This window comes from Protobothrops mucrosquamatus, unplaced genomic scaffold, assembly GCF_001527695.2.
Source record: "Protobothrops mucrosquamatus isolate PMUCROS unplaced genomic scaffold, P.Mucros_1.0 scaffold_177, whole genome shotgun sequence".
In the NCBI taxonomy this organism is placed as follows: Eukaryota; Metazoa; Chordata; class Lepidosauria; order Squamata; family Viperidae; genus Protobothrops; species Protobothrops mucrosquamatus.
Genome location: NW_015386253.1, coordinates 3,046,356 through 3,055,638, shown reverse-complemented (window position 1 = coordinate 3,055,638; position 9,283 = coordinate 3,046,356).

Sequence of the window (9,283 nt, the reverse complement as noted above, 5' to 3'; positions counted from 1 at the left end):
GACTGATAGACTCCCCAAGTTATGTCTACTAGAGCAAATAAAATTACAACCACAAATCTCCTGGATCACCAAACTAACAAATTTTGTAAGAAGCTGTGGTCTTCCTGTCTCTTGCGTAACAGGAGAACAATTCAAAAAAAGGGCTGCCCAAAGAATTAAGGATATAGAAGCACAAAATGATATAGCGATCCTTAGTAAGATGGGTAACTTGAAATGGCTGAGTAAATACAAGCGTATTTTCAAGTAGACAGCTATTTGAAGTTACAACTGCCAAAACACCTTAGGGAGGTATTTACGCGAGCAAGATTCGAAGAGCTTGACACAATGGTCAGATATGGGAGATTCCATTCTATACCTTACAATGAGCGTCTCTGCATTTGCGGAGCAGCAGAGGTAGAAGACCTGGCTCACATACTATGTGATTGTTGCTTGTACAAGAGGGTGAGAGACAGGTTCCTCGGTCTATATATCAAACGAATGACTCATTGGGATCCCCATATCAAAACAACATACCTTATGTGCGGCCAGAACTTGAAAATAACATTTAACACAGCACAATATTTAAACAAAATGGTTCGGTTGAGATCTACATATGTGGGACTGATTGGGGTAGATTGCAAGGGTGACTCCAAGATATAATTTTATCATATCTATATTTTAAATTATTGTACTCTATTTTAACTTCATTTTAGACTGTATTTTACTCCAATTTCATCTTAAGTCATATATTATTCTAGTTCCATTTTAAACTGTATTTTATCAAATTTTATTTTAAATTGCTTTTATTAGACTTTGGTAATGATTTGTTATTGGAACCTTGCACTTTGATATGGCCCAAGGGCTAATCAATAAAGATTATTATTATTTATTTAAATAAATGACAATTGAATATAAACATTTTTCTCATGTTTCTGCAAATAATAACCAAATAATAAAGCTTCTTTTCATTGATCATCTTGATTGCCTCGTCATAAATCCTGTTTACATTCTTATTTAAATTTGTTTTCCCCACAATATTTAAAACATTCTTACTGGTTAAGATTTTCTCAAAATTAGTTACACTTAAGTATTTAAGTCTTTTTTCTCATACAAGCCATCACATTTTTACATTTCTCATATCTTAAAGAAAAATAAGGGAGAGGGGAAAATAAGACAAAAAAGAGAAAACATTTTTTTATGTAAACCATCCCAACATTTTTATATTTCTCATGTCAAAAAACCACACATAAAAGAAAAAAGGCATACTATATTACTTGAGGGGTTTGTCCCTCTTAAACTAGTCTTCATTTATATTCAAAATCTTTCTATTTCTTTAACTATATTCAAACAAATGTTTAATTTTTAAATACTCCCTCTGGTAATTCCCATCATCTAATTTCTTAATTCTCACTTTAGCCTCTCTTTTTTTTGCCCAACATCTTCCCTGTTCAATATGCTTCAATGAATCAAAGAATCTTCCCATAATCTTATAAATGTTGTTGCAGGTACAAAAGGCAAAACATGTAAGATGTTTTTATAGGAAGGTTTCGCCCCTTCGTATTCATTGAAAATCTCTTCCTTTTTTTCTTGATTTTATTTATTATTTTTTGTCTCTCAAGTTCTTGTAATTCTTCTGGCAAAATCCATTTTGCCAAATCTTTTTTCTTGTCCTCAAACTTATTTTGTAATCTTAAAGTGCAGTTTGTCTTTTCCATGTCCAGAGTCTCCTGTAAATTTTTTCCATCTGGGTTAAGTCATACTTCCTTGTATTGTTAAATTCCATCTTAAAATCTCTCTCTTCTGTCTTGTATTCAGTTGTCTGTTTTTTCTGCTCACTGTCTATTTTTATTTTCTGAGAATTTTTATGTTGTAAAGTTAAATTGGCGAAGTGTTTTCAAGGTTATGTTTAATTTCCTCATGGTTTGAAATTATTGTTGTTTGGATTAGATGCAACATAGCATAGATCTCCTTCTGAAAAGTATTTGTTTTTTCTTGATATATTCTTTCTGCAGATCTCTGGTTTTTTATGATAGCCAAAAATCAGGGTTTTCCTTTCTCTGCAGACAGCTTTAGAATCACAGTTGAGTTAGTATTTGTAATCCAAAAAGGTCAATTCTTTTTTTTTTTGAGTTTATAATTCTCACTTTCTAGAAAGCCCAAGATGTTTTCTTTTTTTCTTTTGTCACAGCTGTTCTCTATTATTAAGACATTGAAGGTCACCAGAATCAAAAAAAAAATTTCCTGGGCCTTGCCAGTCCCTGCAACAGAGCAGCTGTTGTTGTATATTTTCATCCACCATACAAAACAGATGTAGGAAGCAAATACAGGGTGAGTCAAAAAGAACTCAAATGCCTATACACTAACACACAAAGTATAACAAATGGTGAACTTGAAGGCCTAGTACACAAGGGCAGATATGATGTAGCCATTACTAAAACTTGGTGGGGTGAAACCCATGACTGGAACATACAGCTAGAGGAATTTAAATTGTTCAAAAGAAACTGACGTAATAGGAGATGGAATTGCATTATATATAACAAATAGTTAATTCTGCATAGAATGGGGGGGAAATGGAAACCTTGAATGCATTTGGGTTAATATAAAAGGAAAAAAGAATGACATTGCCATAAGTACATACTGCGGATCACCAAACCAAAAAGAGGAAATAAACGTTTTGCTAATCAGCTAAGGTGTGCAGGAAGCACACTACAACAGTAATGGGGGAATTCAGCTCAACTCTGAAGAGAGCCTGCTTCTCAATCTTTTTAATCACTAATCTTATTAATAGCATTTGGTGAAGAAAGAATGCTGCTGCTTAGATAAATAAAGGAAAAAATAAATTGTAACACGCATTCCAGACAAATCATTTAAATTTCAAATGTATTTTGGGAAAGATACAAAATTTGGTGATTTAGTCTGCCTTTATGCTAGCCTCGTGCCAAAAATATTTTAAATTACAATAAGATTATGGAACTCTGGGGACTGTTTTCATCTGTCATGGTCTCCCTTTATGGGGACATAGTGGCACAGTGGTGTAATGACTCTGGAATTGCTTGCCAGAAATGGTCTGCACTCCAGTGGTTCAAATCCGGGTCCCATCACTTGTTCTCTGGCTTCTATCACCCAGCAGTTTGAAAACATGTAATATTACAAGTAGATAAAGGGATACCACTTCAGTGGGAAAAAATCTAGCTATATTTGTGTTTGTGGAGAGCAGAAGCCAGCACTAGATGTGGCTGGATGCAAGACAATGTAACACGAGGCAAGGCAAGATGAGACTGGTGGAGGAGCTAGTATAAAGATAGTTCCCCACCACAGCCGCCAGGACATCAAGGATAGGCATGCAAGCACCGAGCAAAATGAACTAGCAACCTAGACCAGGGCTATTCAACCAGTGGTACGGGTACCACCTGTGGTACATTGTCACCTGGCAGGTGATACGCGACCATCCTAGAAAAGTGGTAGTGGGGGAGGGGAATGAGCTGAACCGATGGCAGCACCACACAAGCCTGAGCGAGAGATGGCTGGAGCTGCAGGGCTGTCAGGGCTCAGCGGAAGCGCCAGGATCAGTACTGCTTTCCAGATGATTGGCGCTTCTTCGGGGCTGCCAGGGCTCCGTGGAAGCACCAGGATCAGCGCCAGGCTCCAGTTGGAGCTTTGCTCTGATCCTGCTGCTGAGCCCAGAAGAAGCGCCGATTAGTTGGAATGTTGCAGCATCTCCAGGGTCTTGTGATTTACATTCAGATGCTTGGCAACTGATTCATATTTATGACGGTCACAGTGTCTCAGGGTCATGTGAAGTGACCAAAACCTGCTGCAACCACCCAGCAGACGGGGGGAATAAAAACCAAACACCCCCCACCCCACCCCCGCTGCCAATCCTCAGCAGAAATGCTCACAATGAAAACCTCAGTCAGGAGGAAGAGCGCGGCAGGTGTCTTGCTCGGCTGTGGCTTGGGGGGCATTTTTTTCAGTGCCATTGTAACTTCGAACAGTCACTAAGCAAACTGTTGTAAGTCGAGGACTACCTGTACTTTCTCACTTTTTTCCTTTTGGGGGGGTCATCAAGTTTTTGACACCTTTCTAGGCGACTGGTGGTACTCGAATGTTGCCATATCCTAAAAGTGGTACAATGGGTGAAAACGTTGAAAAGCCCTGACCTAGACTGTCAAAACTGCAATGTGTCTAGCATTTGTAGATTTCACTGTCATTGTATGCCATATGCTAAATAAAATAAAATATTTTATTCATTGGGGAAAACATACAACCTAGTAGGAGTTTCAGTTAATGCTTTTGTCGCTTCACAATAGAGGTTAAGATCTGAGCTGCAAATATCCAGATGATCACTAAAGGGAAACCATCCAGAAGTTTGTAATCCTTTGATGCCATTTAATAGCTTTCTAAATTTTGGCAGTTTAGATCCGGTAGCGCCACCTAATATTTCATTTAATTTGTCAATTAAATTACTAAGTGGATTGGGAAACAAATTTTTCCTGACATAGCTTAAACATTCTTTCAGAGCTTTGTGTAAGAAAGGATTATAGCAGAAAAAAACACAGTAGGTACAGGGTAAATCTCAAAAATATGTCCTGTTTTCCAAGAATTATACCAATTAGTTTTTAGAAGAGTGACATTCCTTTAGATTAATTTAATTCTGGTAGGTTCAAGTGGAATGGTTGTGCAGCCAATGGACGACAACAAAGTGGCCAATGAGGAAAGCCTTTTTAATCCTCTTTCTTATTCAAACAAAGTAGGCAGGGCCCTAACTGGCCAGAGAAGAAAAATAATCTATCCCACCAGACAGAAGAAGCATCTAATTAATTAATTCTTGGATGAGAAGTGAAATATCTTCAAGGAAAAACAAAGAAAATGTAGTTGCCTTTTGAAAGAACACCTTTGGGACAACCATGACAGGAGAATCTCCATAGACAGTTCTGGAGATACTTATTTGAGAAGCATGACATCCCAAGCCAGCAGAGGTTATGTTTTCTAAGAAGTATAGGCCTGCATCTGAATTCACAGTGCACTCATTTGATTGGGTTTACTTAGAGCAGGGGTGTCAAACTGCCGGCCCCTGGGCTGGATGCATCGCGTGGAAGCTGCACCCACCCCATTGCCGGCAATGGCAAAACTGGCCCAATATGTTGCGCGACGCCACGTGATGTCGCGAGTTTGACATGCCTTTTAGAACCATTGGCTTTAGGCTGTACAAGTCCAAACAACCACTTTGTAGAAGAGTTTTTGTTGCCATGTAGAAACTGGCCTCATCACTATTTTAAGTAATGGGAACAGAGAGGGGTGGTGTCCATAATGAAGGATTTTTTTAAAAAAAAACATCTGGCTTTATTTTTCTTTCCATCAATGTTCTCTTGCAGATGGGAAAAACCATTACTAATTGCACTTTTTAATATATGGCAGGCTGGAGTTGGGCAACTGTAGACAGGTGATTGGAATGCTAGTTTAGTTGTCTGCTCAGTTAAGAGGTCGCCTGTTTCTTCATCTCTTAAATATCAGCTTGCTATTTTTTAGACATAAAGCACCAAATCCATGTCAAAAATAGCTGAGCTAACAAGTCACTGGTGAAGATACATCTGGAGGGAACAACTGATAAGGAAGAGCTCCATGCTCAATTAATACTAAATATTAAAAGTGAACTAAGAGTCACATTTATGTGAGATATACAAAAGATAAATACTGCAAAGGAAGGACAATGAGCAGTTATTGCCAATGAGATCTGTATGTAGCCCATAGAATAGGCAAAATGGCAAAAAGGCAGGCAAAATGGTAACTCTTACCACAACTGAAGTGATAAATATAATAAAATAAAACAGCTATGTGAAATATGTTTCAGCAAAAGGAGTAATTGACCTATAATGCATTCACTGGTGACCTAGACATCAACATACTGCTCCCTCTGCCAGTTTAAATTGACCTTTTGTGAAGAACTGGACCAGCACTCTTTCAAAAGAGGACTAAATCCACACACACACAGAGAGAGAAAGTGTTCAGGTGAGATCTGACAAATGTTTTGGAACATTCTGGTCAGACATTACTTGGGCGATATTTCTGTGGAAATCAGACTCTAACTCTTCTAAATGGGCATGAAAGACAGTGCCTAGTATCAGAAGGGAGGGATCAACCTCCAGCAGCCTAAAGTGACTTGCTAGAACTGAGCACATCCCAATTCAATAGCCCACAAGTAATCATGTTATTGAGAAAGCATTCTAGATCATATCCATTGAGAAATTATGTTGGGAAAAGAGCAAAGCAATATTTTAACATTTGAACAGCTGGAGATAATCTAAACTGTCTTTAAGCTGTGTGGATATAAGAATGAAATACAGTAAAGGCAGTGGCAGAAAGATCTGACAAAAATAATTGTTTATCTAGATATACTGTATTTGTGTTACAGTTAAACAGACATAAAGAGAAGCCTTTGGTATTTCCAGTATACGCACATGGACATTAAGTGAACACCACAATCATTAATAAACTCATTAGTTACTCTGTGGTACTTTTAGAAGCTGTTTTCACTGCTAAATTTCTTCATTAAAAATGTGATAATTCCTTTATGGAGAAGTTAGCACTCTGGAGTAAAAGGTGCAAGGGAGAAACTTGCCCCTCCTGCAATAATAATGCTGTGTCTGAGGCATCTCTCTGGAAAATAAATTTCATTGATGGATCAGGGTATTGGAGAAGGGGCTACTTGGCAAAGAGCAATGTTAACTCATTGAATTAGACTGTTCCCTTTCTGTCCAATCAAATTTCACTTTCTTTTTCAGCAGTTGAGTGAGAGGCTTAACCTTATGTGCAAAGTTGGAATAAACTTCCTATAAAAGTTTGCAAAGCTTAGGAAATGCTGAACCTCTTTTACGCTATGGGGGGACTGCAGGGTGAGCACTTGCATGCACCTTCTGGGGATCTATTTGGATTCCATCTATGGAAACGCAATAACCCAGAAAATCTAACTTCTTCAAATCAAATACACATTTCTCCAACTTGACAAATAGATGATTATCATGTAATCTGCATGAGACCTTTCAAACATGGTGTTCATGAACTTTTTCTTCCTCTGACTAAATCAAAATATCAACCAGATAAATTACTACAAATTTGTCAATTATATTACAAATTTGTCGATTATATCAGAAAAAAAATTGGTTCATAAATTTGGAAAACACACCTTCACAATTGTGCAAACCAAAAAGCATTACAGTATATTCAAACTTTCCATACCTGGTATTGAATGCTATTAAAAATTCATGTCCTTCTTTGACTTTAATGTATTTCTGAGGTCCAGCTTGCCTAAATCTATCTAGCAAGTCTGATATGAGAGGTAGTAGGTATGGTTCTTTGCTGTGATCAGGTTAAGAACTTTTTCACTGCAAATTGCATGCATTGGAATGTCAGTGCTTGGCTTCAGAAAGCCTACCTGTCAGATCTGGCTCAGCTTAGATTCCTAAGTAAAGCGATTCTTAGGTGCATTTGTTGCAAAAGGTATAGCTTTATTAGAAGTCAAATGAATTGCAGTAAAGCAAAGCCAGAACTGAAATTTGCACACCAAATCATCAAGTATAACTTTCCCCCTCTTTGGCATTTTCCATTTCCCATCATTTAATTTCAAAGAAGATGTTTTTGAAAAGGTCTTTTTAAAGTAGCCATGGACATGATAGACCCTTTGCCACAATCCCAGAAAGGCAATTAATATATTCTAGTTTTCTATGATTATGCAACTTAATATGCCGAAGCAGTTTCATTACGGAATGTGACAGCCAAAAGAATAGAAGTTGGTAAATTTTTAGTGTTAGATAGGCATTCAAATGACATCATCACAAACCAAGGGTCCAATTTCCAATCAGCACTGCTTAAATATCTTATGTATATCTAGGAATAAAAGGGGTTATATATCAGCCTCTTTCATGCACAAGTCAATGGCCTTGCTGAAAGGATGAATTAGACCCTAAAAACTATGCTCAAGGAATATTCACGCCAAGACCCCAAGATTGAGATACATAGCTGTCTTTTCTATTGTTTGCATATAAGGAAAATCCCCAGACATCCTTGGGATTTAGACATTTTGAGCTACTTTATGGGAGACAACCTAGAAGAATTTTCGACATTATTAAAGAAGACTGGTGTGAAAATGTGGAAGGCCCTAAGAATTGAATATATTAATGTAGAGGAATATTAAAAGCCCTAGGATGCATTGCCCATTTAGAAAGAGTCAGGAAGGCCAGAAAGGACATTATGATAAGGATTTAAAGGCAAATGATTTAATGTAGGAGACCAAAAGTGTTATTGCCTGGTAAGAAAAGCAAATTACAGGCTAAGTGTCAGGTCCCTCCATTATAAATAGAAGAACTAGGGCAATCGGAAGACACAAAAAAGAAAAAGCTGCCATGCTAACCTCCTGAAGAAATGGCACCTGGGATGGCTTTGCTTGCATTAAAATGGACAAGTGATGCTCTGCATATATATCTGAGATTGGTAATTCACTATGGTGACTATCAATAAATCACCTGGCTGCAATAAATGAAAAATATCAATTAACCAGATGATATCTCACATTATAATATCATAAATTGGGTGGGGCAGCTATTGTGATATGAGAAAGACTCAGATATGGTATTAGTCTTATCGAGAGAGAGAGAGATATATATTTTTTTTTTAATTCAAAGGGGTGAAGTATGTGAGAGAGCAGGCTGCCCAGAAAACAGCCAGCACTTGTGTTGCTTTTATCCTGGCTCTTTTAACCATCTTCCCAGCCAGCATGGCAGCATTGGCTATAAAAGTTGTGCTGAAGAACTGAGGTAGTGATGATGAGAGAAGGTATGTGTCTATGTATGACAGTAAACCCGCCTGAAGCAGGAGAGAAATAAATTTCATTAGCACCACTCACAAGTAGTAGTAGTAGAAATCTCAAATAGTAGTTGTGGTAGCAGTGGGGTCAAGTAGCAGTAAATAATATCTTGTGAATTGTGCCTATTTTCTAGGGACTTGTATTGATTCTTTTGTATTTTCAGCCCTCTTTGAGTTCATTTAATCTGCTGGGCATGTCTTGCATCCCTAGAGAGCCCAAACAACTGAATTTACTGCCTTAAATCAAGCTTATTGTATTGCCAGGGACAAAACTGTTAAAATATTCACCGAAATACTTAGCAATATCTTCTAAGCACAGATAGTGCTTGACTTGTGATCACAATTGAGCCCAACATTTCTGCTGCTAAGCAAGAATTGTTAAATAAGTTTTGTCCCATTTTAGGATCTTTCTTGCTAGTTAAGTGAATCAGTGTAGCTATTAAAT